This window comes from Podarcis cretensis, assembly GCF_951804945.1.
Source record: "Podarcis cretensis genome assembly, chromosome: 13".
Taxonomy (NCBI): Eukaryota; Metazoa; Chordata; class Lepidosauria; order Squamata; family Lacertidae; genus Podarcis; species Podarcis cretensis.
In genome coordinates, this window is record NC_137182.1 from 33,330,488 (window position 1) to 33,345,950 (window position 15,463).

General features: G+C 43.7%; 2 protein-coding genes across 4 annotated transcripts in view; both read left to right on the top strand.

Moving 5' to 3' along the window:
• The window catches only part of LOC307201449 (butyrophilin subfamily 3 member A1-like), a 77,421-nt gene that overhangs the window by 59,015 nt on the left and 2,943 nt on the right, over positions 1 to 15,463 (top strand). The window lies entirely within an intron of this gene.
• The window catches only part of LOC307200441 (butyrophilin subfamily 3 member A3-like), a gene marked incomplete at its 3' end in the record, with an annotated part of 77,983 nt that overhangs the window by 15,784 nt on the left and 46,736 nt on the right, over positions 1 to 15,463 (top strand). The gene's annotated exons all lie outside the window — the stretch shown is intronic.

Below are 15,463 nucleotides of genomic sequence, written 5' to 3' on the forward strand. Positions count from 1 at the left end.
GTTTCACTTTCAAATGTGTAGACTCATGAAGTTTGAAATTCAAATACAAAACAACAACAATGATAATACTTTAGCAAGCCAAGTAGGAAATGAGTCCATTCTTATTCTCATATAATGTGGTTCTAGTAATTATACACACACACCAACAATATCCAACAAGTCCACAAGTCACATATATGCTGCAGCTACACATAGTAAATCTTACATAAGCACATATCTGGATTTCACCAGCTGTTTAGCTGAAAGCCTTGTTAGTTACTGGGTGCGCTGCATGTCATGTTACCATTGAGCTAAACAAAAAAGGTGAAGAAAATAAAAGTTCTGAAGGAAACTTTGAGAACCATGTATCTGAAAGCTGGACAGTGAAAGGGGAGTTACTAGAAAGTCTTACACCACAACAAAAGACAGTGTGTGTTTAGAAGCAGAGATTTAAATATACTGGTAAACTATAAGAGAGTGGCACAGCTAAATCTGTCATATGGATTTAAATCAGCCTTCTCAAACCTGATACCCTTCAGAAGATGTTGGACTCTGAATTCTAACAAGTGGAGAGAGCCAATAGCAGGAGACTACTGTAACCAGCAGGAGACTACTGTAAGAGGTATCCATCAGTGGAACTTATTGGGGACAGTGGAGCCATCCTGCAAAGCCACCGCTTACCAGTTCAAGGGCTCAGGTGCTGTTCTACCTTGTAAGCAGCTAGTACACCTTGGGCTGTGCCCACCTGTCCATTGTACCTGCTCTAAAGAACCCTTTGGTGGTGGCAAAATGAGACATACCTCCAGAAGGAAAGCCCATGAGAACTTGACATTGTGTGCTCTTGACAGATGCCATTTCTCAATCTCAGGATCTAAGAGCAAATGTAGTTGTGTATATCGCATGTCTGTAGGTGTGACATGAAGGCTGCCAACATTAATCCGGTCACATGGGAATCCCTTGCAGATGACCGCAGTGCCTAGAGTCAGACAGTCAAGTTGTACATCCACAGCAGTGACCAGAGGAGGAATAACTGCTAGGAGGAGCACAGAGAGAATAAACACCATGGAGCCTCTACAGCAGCACAATCACAGGAAAACATGTGTCCCTGGTATCAGTTTCCACAGCCACAGCAGGCGCTGTAACTTTCCAACAGGTTGACCTCACTATTGAAAGTGCACTCTTCCATGTGGGTGCCAATCACATCAAATTATTGAGAAGAAAGAAACTATAGCTGAGTAGAAATAGATTTGTAGCAAGCAAGGCAATAAACAGGCCTAAGCTGCACATTCACTGCATTAATTCAGATTGCCTGGTCTATTGTGATTTAGAATGAATGAGCTGTGTGCCTGCATACGCTGCTGAATCTCCTCCTTTAACGTTAGTAGCATAAACAAATCAGGAAAAGAGGGACGTGACCAGGAGACTTGTGTGACTGTCGGGCTGTTGTCCTGAGGCTAATTGTTGCTGCAGTACTTTAAGGTCTCTGTTCTCCCTTCTTAAGGTTATCTTTAAACCAGACTTGGGATAGAGAGTCATTCATATAGGACTGTCCTTTCAAATGAAACCCTGTCATCACTGCATTAGCTCTACAAGTATCTGTGGAGCTTAGTGTTTGCATGGGACACTCTATCCTTTGGAGGCAGGTGCTGACTGTCATAGGGCCATTAACCGTAGAGCAAATTGTTGGCAGTTACTTATCTTGATGCAGAGCAGGAAAATCAAAGTAAATAATTAACGTAACACAGATCCACCTGAAGCAGGAGGAAGGTACAGTAACTGACGAACAAATCTCAGTTTGCTAAGAAGGTAAGAAAAAATTGCATTTCATTCTTTTAGTTATTGGAATGTGTTTGTTTAATGATGAATTGGTGGTCAGGTGAAAGGAGCAAGGCTTTTTGCTTGCTTCCATTCATGATATATATAGAATTAGTTTACCTTCGTGTAGAAACTTTCAAGCCACATTTGCAAATATACTTGTGATAATGAATTTCAGGGGCTTCTATGCAAAATGTAAGTTTACAAATATAAATTTGTGTTTGTGTTTGTGTGTGTGTGTGTTTGAGAGAAGGAAGAATGAAGGCAACATGCTCCTTTATGCAGAGATCCTTCCTAGCCACACAATCCTGAATGCTCGTCATTGCTTCTTTCATTTGTAATGGACATAAAATGGCTGCTCCTTTGCCACTCCCATTTGCCACTAGCAAGTGATATTTATCCCTTGGCACACAGAGTTAGCTCTGCCATGGTACGTCTCAGACTTTTTCCCTTCATGTTCCTGGTCTTCTCAGTTGGGGATGACATTGACCATCTCTCAACTTGAAGGGTTTGTCCTGCTTTTCAAGCTCTTTAGTTAAATATGGATCTCCCACATAGTCATTCATTTCAGTACATATGTATTACCAGCCAATTCTAGACACTTTCTACAAAACCTGTTTTTCGCTTTAGAGGATGCAGTTTCCCATTACGGGAATATTTCTTATACCTCAATATGTTGTGTTGTGAAAAGCTCTGTATCAACATTTACATGAGGAAAGTGGATTAGTGAGTGGTGTAGGACAGAAAGAGCAGTAACTGTGTGACATGCACACATAGTGCTACACAACACAATTTACCTGCAACTTTTTAAATTTAGTATTGTGGTTTAACAATATTGGTGCAGTGTATTCGATTATCTGAAATGCTGACAAGATGTGTGTGTATGTGTGTGGGGAAACATAATCTGTCTACTTGCAATAGAGACAGATAGCTTTTGAAAAAAAAATATAACTATATATGCAATACATTTCTTTTATCAGATCTAAACTGAAATAGTGTAAGAACATAAAATATATTATATAAAGACAAAAGTAAAATCCTACACATGCCTCATTTTCAGATAAGTTTGCCTATAGAAAACAGCTTTAGTCGACACATACATTCTGCTGGTGTGGTGAAATAAAGGTAAAGGTAAAGTTATAGTCCTATTCTTCAGATCTTTGATCCATGTGTTCTAGACAGGTTCTATGATACTTGAAGCAATGGAAAATTAATATGTGGTGTTCTTCTTGTGCAGCAAAAGGAAGAGAGCCCACCATTGCCTTGGTGGACTATAAAGGCTGGGGGATTGGCCTCACCTGCAGCTCCAACGGTTGGTACCCAAAGCCCAAGGCTCTCTGCCTGGACAGTGAAGGGAAAGTCTGAAGTAAGCAGTCAGACACTGCAATCACGGAGACCAAGGCAGGGAACTTCAGTGTTTCCAGTTCCATTGCAAGAGAATTAAGAGTTGGCTATGAAGACTCTTGCAATATCATCAATGAACTGCTAGAGATGGAGAGTGAATCGAAAATCCTGATCTCTGGTGAGTAGGGGTGAAGCAAAAGTGCCAAGAGGTTAAAGGCTTTCAATGTGTTTTCAGTAGAAGTACTATAGGAAGAGAGAAGTTTGGGAAATTTATTTGATTTTGATGCGTCTGAAGTACACCAGGCTCTTTGAATGGATTATCCAGATTATCTATGACAGTACAGTGGAACCTTGTATTACGTACCTCCCTCCTTACGAATGCTTTGGGTTATGAGCTCTGCTAACCCGGAAGTAGATCCCCTTGTTGCGAACTTTGCCCCGGGATGTGCGCGGAGGTCACACGCCAGTGGTGTGGCAGCAGTGGGAGGTGACATTAGTGAAAGCGCGCCTCATGTTAAGAACAGTTTTGGGTTAAAAGTAGACCTCCGGAATGGATCAAGTTTGTAACTGGAAGTACCACTGTAGTTCTGCTCTGCAGCATTTCATCAGTTATCATCTGGGGTAATGGCTGAAGTGTCTTCTGGCTTCTATCCCATATCCACTAATCAGCAGAGAGGCAGGCAGGTCACAGCTGAAGGCCCCCCCCCCCAGCACAAAATCAGATCAATCCCTCCCAAAATAGGAAGTTCAGGAGAGTTTGGGGCAATAAAGGTGAGTGGCAAAGGCAGACTCTGGTTAGGTTAGTTTTGCAACTTGAAATCTTCTTCAGGAGAAATATGTGGCTGTAACTGAGATTTTAATGTGTGTTTCAGATGCGCTTTATCCTACCACTTTCCCTTGGCTAGGACCCTTCCTAATAATTCTGTTGCTTTCCATCTGCCTTCTTCTTTGTCTTAAGCACAAAAGGAGACGTAAGTATTTTAAATCTATCATTTTCTTAACGTCATTTAACTGTAGATGTGAACTGTTACAGAAACCTTCCTTTTTTGTACCTATGTTTAGAAAAATGAGTGGTGTGTTTTTGGATACAGAGAAGAAATGCATACCAGTTAAATCAATACGGATTTACTACAGCCAGTAATTGCTCCTTAAACTGCTAAAATGAGCTTAGTTTAAAAGCTGCTTCAGGCAATCAGAGTCACTTCCCCAACGAATAGTTGGGAAATTCAATGTGGATTACATTTTAATGTGGATTCATTTCTTCAACCAGAAATACATTAGAGGAAAGTCTACCCCAAAAATACACACATTAGTGAAAATAATGCATCATATTAAAGGAAATTGCCTTCAAAAATGTGTATATTAGGACAAATAAGGATTGAACTGTTGGTGAATTTTCATAAAGAAAAAATGTGGATTTTCAGTTGTGTAGCTTGACCTCACATCTTAGTCACTTGTTTCTTCTTATATATTTTCCTAACTTTTCATTGTACTTGAGAAGTCTAATGCTGTGCTTCAGGATATTTCAGTATTTCATAGTCCTCCTCCTCATCTTCTTCTTTTCTTCTTTTTAAAAGTTTGGCTACAGAGTGTGTGGGGCTCTTGCACACTGAATTGAATATAGCTAGACCTTCTCAGAGTACACTGGTACCTCGGGATGCAAATGGGATCCGTTCTGGAGCCCCGTCTGCATTTTTGACCGTCTGCGCATGTGCGAGTGGTGAAACCTGGAAGTAACGCGCTCCGTTACTTCCGAGTCACCATGGAATGCAACTTATCCTGAAGCATATTACTTGAGGTATGAATGTACTGGGTTTTGAGGACGTACCTCTCTGCAGGGGAATTTTGCATGTTATATATCAGAGGCTAAGGTGGTGGTGGTGGGGATTGTATGAAAATATCTAAAATAGTTATTAAATATCATCAAGACCTGGGGCCCAGGGACATTGATTTCTTATAAAAAATATTTATTATTTTCATAATGAACAATGTTTAATAGTAATAGAAGAAAAAATCATTTAATATAAATTCCCAATTCAGATAAAGACTCAGCTATACAGCGGCTAATCAAACGTTTTAAGTGCAATAGACAATGTGACGCTAGAGGGCAATGGTAAGCCTTATGAAAAATTCAATGTATTTTAAAAAACTCTTTAAAAAAAAGCAATTCTGGAATAGTTTTTATATGTGTGTAGATTCCACCAAAGTATCTTTCTATAAATCCTGAACTGTCTCAGGAACCCTGATTTTGGAATGGTCCCCGGTAATCACATTGTGTTGTTTTTAGTGCATTTCACTTTTTATTTCTGTGTGGAGGAAAAGTATTTCCCCCCCCTTTTTCTCCCCACACCCTCCGTTTCCAGATGATTCAAATCCAAATGACTTTCTCCATTTTGCCATCCTATGTGGTAGGAGGTGTGTGTTGGGGGGAACAGCTTGGGTCTCCTGGAACTTTGTGCATGCCTAAACGTGTCCAGCTTAGTTTGGTTCTGTGCAACAAATGCTGTGTCATTGCCATGCTGCCATACTTGGATTTGACACAGCGATATTGTCATAACCTGCTGCGGAGAAATGGCAGCTAGTAGTGCTCTCTGTCTCTATAAATCAGAAAAGAAAAGTAATTCTTTCTTTGTTTTCTCCCCCTGCTTCTTTCGCAGGTAAATTAGTAGCAGAGAATGGTAAGTCTTGCAAAATCTTTCTGTTCTTGAACATGCAGAATCCAAGTGACTTCCTCCATTTTGCCATCCCATATATGTTTACTGAGCAGCTTGGGTCTGCTAGAACTTTGAACATGCCCCAGAACCATATCATGCTCTCCAACATTTCTCTGATGAAAATAGGGGCATCAAGTGTCTAGATTTGTTTACGCCGCCGCCGCCGCAGGGGAGAGCAATGACAACCTTTCGGTGTATGGTCAAAGCCTCCCTTCAAAAAAACCCCTTTAACGGGGAACCCTGGTATCGCCGCCGCAAAGAGGAAGATGGACTAAAGGATTCCGCCCAAAGGCCTGATACCGCCAAAGTTGTGATGTTTTGCTACGGGAAAGGCGAAACCTGCCAATGCAGGGAAATTCTTTTCTGGCCCTTTAACAGCGACCTTAACGTAGCAGCGCCCGCATACCTGTGAAGAAAAATTAACCTGCAAAACCTGTGAAGAAAAGTTAACCTGCAAAATAAGACATTAACTGAGGGTGGGTAGGGTGGGAGAGGCTCTGGAGCCAAGTGAGGATTCCCAAGTAAGATCCTCCCTCTACTGTGTGGGCAGGTAATCCCTCCCCTACCTGGCCTGATCTCCTTGGCAATGCTTCCCCCAGGTGGGATTGGACAACTGACATAGGTAGGCGGAGACCTTCAGGTATCCCACCCGGGGGAAGGCAAAGCCAAGCCTATGCTGTTGGGGCCGCTCCAGATCTAGGGGCTGCACGCGTCCATGCAAAGGGCGCCCCCCGCTTTAAGCGGGGAGCGGTCATTCTTTCTTTTTTCATACCCCCCCCCTTTGCAGATGAATTAGTAGCAGACAAAGGTAGGTCTTGGAAAATCTTTCTGTTCTTGAACGTGCAGAATCCAAGTGAAGTCCTCCATTTTGCCATCCTATGTGGTGGGAGGTGTGTGTTGGGGGAACAGCTTGGGTCTGCTGGAACTTTGTGCATGCCCCAGAACTATGTGTCCAGTCTGGTTTTGTTCTGTGCAACAAATGCTGTGTCATTGCCAAGCAGGCATACTTGGTCTTGACATAGCAGCTAGCAGTGTTCTGTGTCTCTATAAATCGGAAAAGAAATGTAATTCTTTCTTTTCTCTCTCCCTGCCACTTTTGCAGATGAATTAAAAGCAGAGAATGGTAAGTCTTGCAAAATCTTTCAGTTTTTGAACATGCAGAATCCAAGTGACTTCCTCCATTATGCCATCCCACATATGTTTACTGAGCAGCTTGGGTCTGCTAGAACTTTGAACATGCCCCAGAACTACATCATACCCTCCAACATTTCTCTGATGAAAATGGGGGCATCAAGTGTCTAGTTTGGTTTTGATCTGTGCAATGAATGTTGTGTGATTGCCAAACAGCCATACTTGGTCTTGACATGGCAGTTAGGAGTGTTCTGTGTCTCTATAAATCAGAAAAGAAATGTAATTCTTTCTTTTTTCCTACCCCCCCCCCCCTTTGCAGATGAATTAAAGGCAAGGATTGGTAAGTCTTCCAAAATCTTTCCCTTTTAGGGCATGCAGAATCCAAGTGGCTTCCTCCATTTTGCCTTCCTATGAATGTGGGTGGGGTGGGAGGGTTACTGAGCAGCTTGGGTCTGCTAGAACTTTGAACTTGCCCCAGAGCTACAGCATATGGTTTTTAGATGTGTGTAGATTCTACCAAAGTGTATTTCCAATCCTGATGTGTCACAGGCACCTTGATTTTGAATGGTTCCCAGTACTCACAATGTATTGCTTTTAGTGCAAAATATTGCAAAGTCTGGCAAAATCTTTCAGGTTTGAATATGCAAAGCGAAATGACTTTCTCCATTTTGCCATCCTATGTGGTGGGAGGAGTGTGTGTGTTGGAGGGAACAGCTTGGGTCTGCTGGAACTTTGTGCATGCCCCAGAACTACGTGTCCAGTTTAGTTTGGTTCTGTACAACAAATGCTGTGTCATTGCCAAGCAGCCATACTTGGATTTGACACAGTGCTATTGTGGTTCGAGGACCCGAACCCCGCGCAGTGGAATGAAACACAAGGACACGTGATATAAGGTTAATGGGCAAGAAAAGGCCACAACTTTATTGATTACAGCAAGTGAAAAGGTATTGGCTTAGGCATTGGATTACGTCAGCTGACTCCACCCACTTGGAGAGGGGTGAGTCTAAAACGGGGGGGGGGGGGTTATTCACCAGTAGGTGGAGCCTGTTGATGCTAATCCAACTATAAGCTCTCCCCTGATATCACCGAGGTTCGTGCCATGGCCTCCCGCCAAGCAGGCATCGGACAGAATACACGACCGCCGGATTCCTTTAATGGAATACCCAAAAATTGAAGGCGCAGGTGATGGCCACCCCTAGCCCTTCGACACCACAACACATTATTCCAATGACTCGCGACGGGACGACAAAAAGTGAGGGCTGGAGGCTGGCGCCGCAGCAATTCAGGCTGCTGTACACGCCCCCTTGAAGGCACCTGGTTGGGTGCCTGGCCGAGGGCGTGGGTGCCAGACAGGTGAGTGGGAGGCAGGGGGCAAACACCCCCTGCTTGAGGTGGAGTCCGGCTCCCAGCCACAACCACTCCCCTCTCTTGCAGGGAGGAGAGTCTTTGTCATAACCTGCTGAGGAGAAATGGCATCTAGTAGCGCTCTCTGTCTCTATAAATCGGAAAAGAAATGTAATTGCATGGACAGGCGGAGTCCCCAGATCCCATGCAGTCCCCCCGTCATGTGGAATAACGACTCAAGACAATGTGCTATAGGATTAAATTGGCCACAACTTTATTAAATTTCAAATGTGGGTAGACCTTGGCTCAGGCATTGGACGTTCTCCCTCCCCAGTCCCCAGCTGGGGACCTAGGGAGCATCAGGGTTATCCAGTGTGTGGGGGGGGGGATGGGCCGGCTCTGGAGAACATATGTTCAAGCATAGATAGCCGCCCCCGTTACGCCGCCGCCGCCGCAGGGGAGAGCAATGACAACCTTTCAGTGTATGGTCAAAGCCTCCCTTCAAAAAAAACCCTTTAACGGGGAACCCTGGTATCGCCGCCGCAAAGAGGAAGATGGACTAAAGGATTCCGCCCAAAGGCCTGATACCGCCAAAGTTGTGATGTTTTGCTACGGGAAAGGCGAAACCTGCCAATGCAGGGAAATTCTTTTCTGGCCCTTTAACAGCGACCTTAACGTAGCAGCGCCCGCATACCTGTGAAGAAAAATTAACCTGCAAAACCTGTGAAGAAAAGTTAACCTGCAAAATAAGACATTAACTGAGGGTGGGTAGGGTGGGAGAGGCTCTGGAGCCAAGTGAGGATTCCCAAGTAAGATCCTCCCTCTACTGTGTGGGCAGGTAATCCCTCCCCTACCTGGCCTGATCTCCTTGGCAATGCTTCCCCCAGGTGGGATTGGACAACTGACATAGGTAGGCGGAGACCTTCAGGTACCCCACCCGGGGGAAGGCAAAGCCAAGCCTATGCTGTTGGGGCCGCTCCAAATCTAGGGGCTGCACGCGTCCATGCAAAGGGCGCCCCCCGCTTTAAGCGGGGAGCGGTCATTCTTTCTTTTTTCATACCCCCCCCTTTGCAGATGAATTAGTAGCAGACAAAGGTAGGTCTTGGAAAATCTTTCTGTTCTTGAACGTGCAGAATCCAAGTGAAGTCCTCCATTTTGCCATCCTATGTGGTGGGAGGTGTGTGTTGGGGGAACAGCTTGGGTCTGCTGGAACTTTGTGCATGCCCCAGAACTATGTGTCCAGTCTGGTTTTGTTCTGTGCAACAAATGCTGTGTCATTGCCAAGCAGGCATACTTGGTCTTGACATAGCAGCTAGCAGTGTTCTGTGTCTCTATAAATCGGAAAAGAAATGTAATTCTTTCTTTTCTCTCTCCCTGCCACTTTTGCAGATGAATTAAAAGCAGAGAATGGTAAGTCTTGCAAAATCTTTCAGTTTTTGAACATGCAGAATCCAAGTGACTTCCTCCATTATGCCATCCCACATATGTTTACTGAGCAGCTTGGGTCTGCTAGAACTTTGAACATGCCCCAGAACTACATCATACCCTCCAACATTTCTCTGATGAAAATGGGGGCATCAAGTGTCTAGTTTGGTTTTGATCTGTGCAATGAATGTTGTGTGATTGCCAAACAGCCATACTTGGTCTTGACATGGCAGTTAGGAGTGTTCTGTGTCTCTATAAATCAGAAAAGAAATGTAATTCTTTCTTTTTTCCTACCCCCCCCCCTTTGCAGATGAATTAAAGGCAAGGATTGGTAAGTCTTCCAAAATCTTTCCCTTTTAGGGCATGCAGAATCCAAGTGGCTTCCTCCATTTTGCCTTCCTATGAATGTGGGTGGGGTGGGAGGGTTACTGAGCAGCTTGGGTCTGCTAGAACTTTGAACTTGCCCCAGAGCTACAGCATATGGTTTTTAGATGTGTGTAGATTCTACCAAAGTGTATTTCCAATCCTGATGTGTCACAGGCACCTTGATTTTGAATGGTTCCCAGTACTCACAATGTATTGCTTTTAGTGCAAAATATTGCAAAGTCTGGCAAAATCTTTCAGGTTTGAATATGCAAAGCGAAATGACTTTCTCCATTTTGCCATCCTATGTGGTGGGAGGAGTGTGTGTGTTGGAGGGAACAGCTTGGGTCTGCTGGAACTTTGTGCATGCCCCAGAACTACGTGTCCAGTTTAGTTTGGTTCTGTACAACAAATGCTGTGTCATTGCCAAGCAGCCATACTTGGATTTGACACAGTGCTATTGTGGTTCGAGGACCCGAACCCCGCGCAGTGGAATGAAACACAAGGACACGTGATATAAGGTTAATGGGCAAGAAAAGGCCACAACTTTATTGATTACAGCAAGTGAAAAGGTATTGGCTTAGGCATTGGATTACGTCAGCTGACTCCACCCACTTGGAGAGGGGTGAGTCTAAAACGGGGGGGGGGGGTTATTCACCAGTAGGTGGAGCCTGTTGATGCTAATCCAACTATAAGCTCTCCCCTGATATCACCGAGGTTCGTGCCATGGCCTCCCGCCAAGCAGGCATCGGACAGAATACACGACCGCCGGATTCCTTTAATGGAATACCCAAAAATTGAAGGCGCAGGTGATGGCCACCCCTAGCCCTTCGACACCACAACACATTATTCCAATGACTCGCGACGGGACGACAAAAAGTGAGGGCTGGAGGCTGGCGCCGCAGCAATTCAGGCTGCTGTACACGCCCCCTTGAAGGCACCTGGTTGGGTGCCTGGCCGAGGGCGTGGGTGCCAGACAGGTGAGTGGGAGGCAGGGGGCAAACACCCCCTGCTTGAGGTGGAGTCCGGCTCCCAGCCACAACCACTCCCCTCTCTTGCAGGGAGGAGAGTCTTTGTCATAACCTGCTGAGGAGAAATGGCATCTAGTAGCGCTCTCTGTCTCTATAAATCGGAAAAGAAATGTAATTGCATGGACAGGCGGAGTCCCCAGATCCCATGCAGTCCCCCCCCCCGTCATGTGGAATAACGACTCAAGACAATGTGCTATAGGATTAAATTGGCCACAACTTTATTAAATTTCAAATGTGGGTAGACCTTGGCTCAGGCATTGGACGTTCTCCCTCCCCAGTCCCCAGCTGGGGACCTAGGGAGCATCAGGGTTATCCAGTGTGTGTGGGGGGGGATGGGCCGGCTCTGGAGAACATATGTTCAAGCATAGATAGCCGCCCCCGTTACGCCGCCGCCGCCGCAGGGGAGAGCAATGACAACCTTTCGGTGTATGGTCAAAGCCTCCCTTCAAAAAAACCCCTTTAACGGGGAACCCTGGTATCGCCGCCGCAAAGAGGAAGATGGACTAAAGGATTCCGCCCAAAGGCCTGATACCGCCAAAGTTGTGATGTTTTGCTACGGGAAAGGCGAAACCTGCCAATGCAGGGAAATTCTTTTCTGGCCCTTTAACAGCGACCTTAACGTAGCAGCGCCCGCATACCTGTGAAGAAAAATTAACCTGCAAAACCTGTGAAGAAAAGTTAACCTGCAAAATAAGACATTAACTGAGGGTGGGTAGGGTGGGAGAGGCTCTGGAGCCAAGTGAGGATTCCCAAGTAAGATCCTCCCTCTACTGTGTGGGCAGGTAATCCCTCCCCTACCTGGCCTGATCTCCTTGGCAATGCTTCCCCCAGGTGGGATTGGACAACTGACATAGGTAGGCGGAGACCTTCAGGTATCCCACCCGGGGGAAGGCAAAGCCAAGCCTATGCTGTTGGGGCCGCTCCAGATCTAGGGGCTGCACGCGTCCATGCAAAGGGCGCCCCCCGTTTTAAGCGGGGAGCGGTCATTCTTTCTTTTTTCATACCCCCCATGGGGGCATCCAAGTGACTTCCTCCATTATGCCATCCCACATATGTTTACTGAGCAGCTTGGGTCTGCTAGAACTTTGAACATGCCCCAGAACTACATCATACCCTCCAACATTTCTCTGATGAAAATGGGGGCATCAAGTGTCTAGTTTGGTTTTGATCTGTGCAATGAATGTTGTGTGATTGCCAAACAGCCATACTTGGTCTTGACATGGCAGTTAGCAGTGCTCTCTGTCTCTATAAATTGGAAAAGAGGCACTTTTGACACCGAAGACTTAAGAAAAACACCACTGATGCAAGCAATGCACCCACTTAAAATATTTTCCCCTTTAGGGACTTCCGGAGGCGGCGCCATCGGCAATGGCAGATTCCCTCTAACTTAGAGGGAGAAAGCCCCACAGAAATTGGGTCCTACCGCTACAGCGAAGCGGGGACCCTCTCAAAAACTGCAGGCGGGTGAAGCCTGAGACTGTGGGACTCGGCGGGCACCTTTTGTGCCCCTCCCGATTGGCAAAGGAACCCTGCAAAGGGCTCCGGAGCGGGACGGGGTGTTTGGCGCGGTGCTGAGAGTCAGTTGCTACTTCTGCGGAGCGAAGCTGCACAGGTGATGCCGGAGAGCGCTGTCCTCTTTCCTGTGACAATTTGACTCTAAACAAGCACCCGTGAGTAAAAACGGAAGATTTGACTAAGAAAATTTATGAATTAGGCAACGAAGCGGGAAGGTCTAAACAGGAAGTCCGCCTTCCGCTTTTTGTAAATAGACTGAAGCAAAAGATTTTGCAAGCTAAATAGCCTGGAAAATTGATTCTAAGATTGAAATTTCATGCGTCTATAACCATCAAAACCCCCTTGAAAGCAGGAGAAAAGGGGGGAAGAAAATTTGACTTCTTAATCCTGCAGAGAGAGTAAAAGAATATAAGTTTCCATCGTCCCCTGGGGACGGGACGTCAGGACAGAAATTGTTGGGGATGTCCATTAATTGAAAACGGAACATTTTTGACAGATAGAAACAAAAGAGAAACAAAATAACTTCAATGCTGCTTTCTGCTTTTTTATATTGTATTGTAAGGAAACAAAGTATTTGAAAATCGAAAGTGAATTTTCCTTTGTTGGATACATTTAAAGATGGACGTTAAATAGAAACTGTGTCCCCTAGAGGGAGCTTGTCAGCTTGTTTGCTGCAATCTACAGGGAAGATATAACAGCTGTGAAAATTAGACCGTGGGATCAGCTACTTGACCTTGAACAGAAATGAACAGGGAGGAAGTTTTACTCTCTGCCCTTGGCAAAATAAATGCTATGCTGCAGCAGTTGGATGAGAAATTGACTTTGATGAATGAAAAGTTGGATTTTATGTCTGCTGCAGCTAGTAAACACGAACTAACAGGAAACGAAGATAAAGAAATCTTACAACAACCAATCCAGGAAACTGGCTCAATAAGGCAAGTCCAAGGGCAGATGAAGATGGAAGAGGTGGTGATTGCACCTCAAAAGTTACAGAGATTTAAAGTCCCGCATGACCAAAAGCTGCAACACTGGAAGATTGAATTTGGAGAGTGTCTGCAAGATTTTGGAGTTAAGGAAGTTCTTAGCTCTGGTGGGACTGTGAAACAAGTTGATAATTATTTCTGGAACAACTACTTTTTGGATTACAAAATTAACACAGGGGAGTGGGTTAGTGGGGAATGGGACAATCTGAGGAAAGAAAATGGAGATTATTACTGTATGGAATTCCCCGGAGACTCACTCCCCAAGGAGAAAGGGAAGAAACTACGAAAGAATCCAACAAGGGTCAAGGAAGCGTGTAAGTACAAACAAGAAAACCTGCAGAGGGGGGCATAGAAGAGACCTGAGAGCCTTGGACATTAGAACACCAGATTGATGGACAGGATATAATGGTTAGAAAGGACTGACATAACCCAAAACTAGGAAGAAGGGACGTAGGATAAAACTAGAATGAGAATTTCTTTTTATATATCTTTTTATCTTTGGAATTAGTGTAATACTAATGAAATATAAGAATGTGCTGGAAAGGAATTAATTGGCTTTAGCAGAAAGGTTTGGTAAAATAAGAATATGCAAGAATGGATTGATATTAGACGAAAATTTGAAAATATAATATGTGAGGATAAATAATTAAGGGTAAATTAAGAGAGTATGAATTTGCTGAACAAATTTTCAAATGAAATACAAAAATGGGAGGTGTGAGGAAGTCATGAAAATAAGTTAATGAGTGGTAAGATATCAGAAAGAGGGATTTTTTTATTTTTTCTTCTTTTTATGTTAAATTCTGGTTTTTGTAATTTTTTTCTTGTGTTTTTATTTTGTTTACTGTTTTGTAACTCTTTCTTGTTAAAAATTAATAAATATCATTTAAAAAATTTAAAATATTTTCCCCTTTACCCTCCTCCCCTTCATTTTGACTCAACCTAAACCAAAGGTTCCCTTCCTCTGATGAAGGGGTATTATATTTATTTATTTATTTATTATAAAATGCATATCCTATAAAGGTATCAAAGCATCTTACAACAATAAAATATACAATATGCAAATTTGAAAACATGAATTAAACATTTGACAGATGAAGACTTCTGTCAGTGGAAGAGGTCATTTGGGTACAAGTCTTTGTTACTAATTCTAGATAACTTGATAATCGAAGACATTATAAACTGATTTTTTTGGAATATGATTTTCTTTTTTAATCAGAATGAGGTTCTTCATTTGTAAGCTGTGCAAATTTTCCTTTGCAATAATCTTGAAGATCGAAAAAGACAAGTAGTCTAACATTTTGTATATGTGTTGAGAAAATAAATATTCCTGAATCATAAAAAATACCACACATGCCACAACCACTTCATTTCCCCGTTTTCTTTGCACTTAGTCCAGGAATTAACCAAAAAAGGTGTGTTCCAAAGAGGAGATACACTTCTTACTTTGTCATTTTCAAATCTTCATCAGTTTTGGACATAAGGGGATTTGAGCAGTTGCTAAATTTCATTTTGTATCTGTGCAGAGTTTTGAAAAAGCTGTTAGTGCTGCATTTTCCTCATCTTAGAAATATATTATATTATGCTTTATAGTTGTGCCTCAGATGAGTAGACACTAACTTTGGCTTTTAGAATATATATTTTTAATGAAATATGTATTATTATAATTGTATTGATTGTGGTCCTTTGATAAATGGTGGTTTATTGAACAAACAAACAAACAAACACAAACAAACTCCGCCCACCCACCCACCCACAATATCCATCCACATACAGGATCTTCCAGAACTTAGTGCATGGGGTGAAAATGGTTTGAAGACAG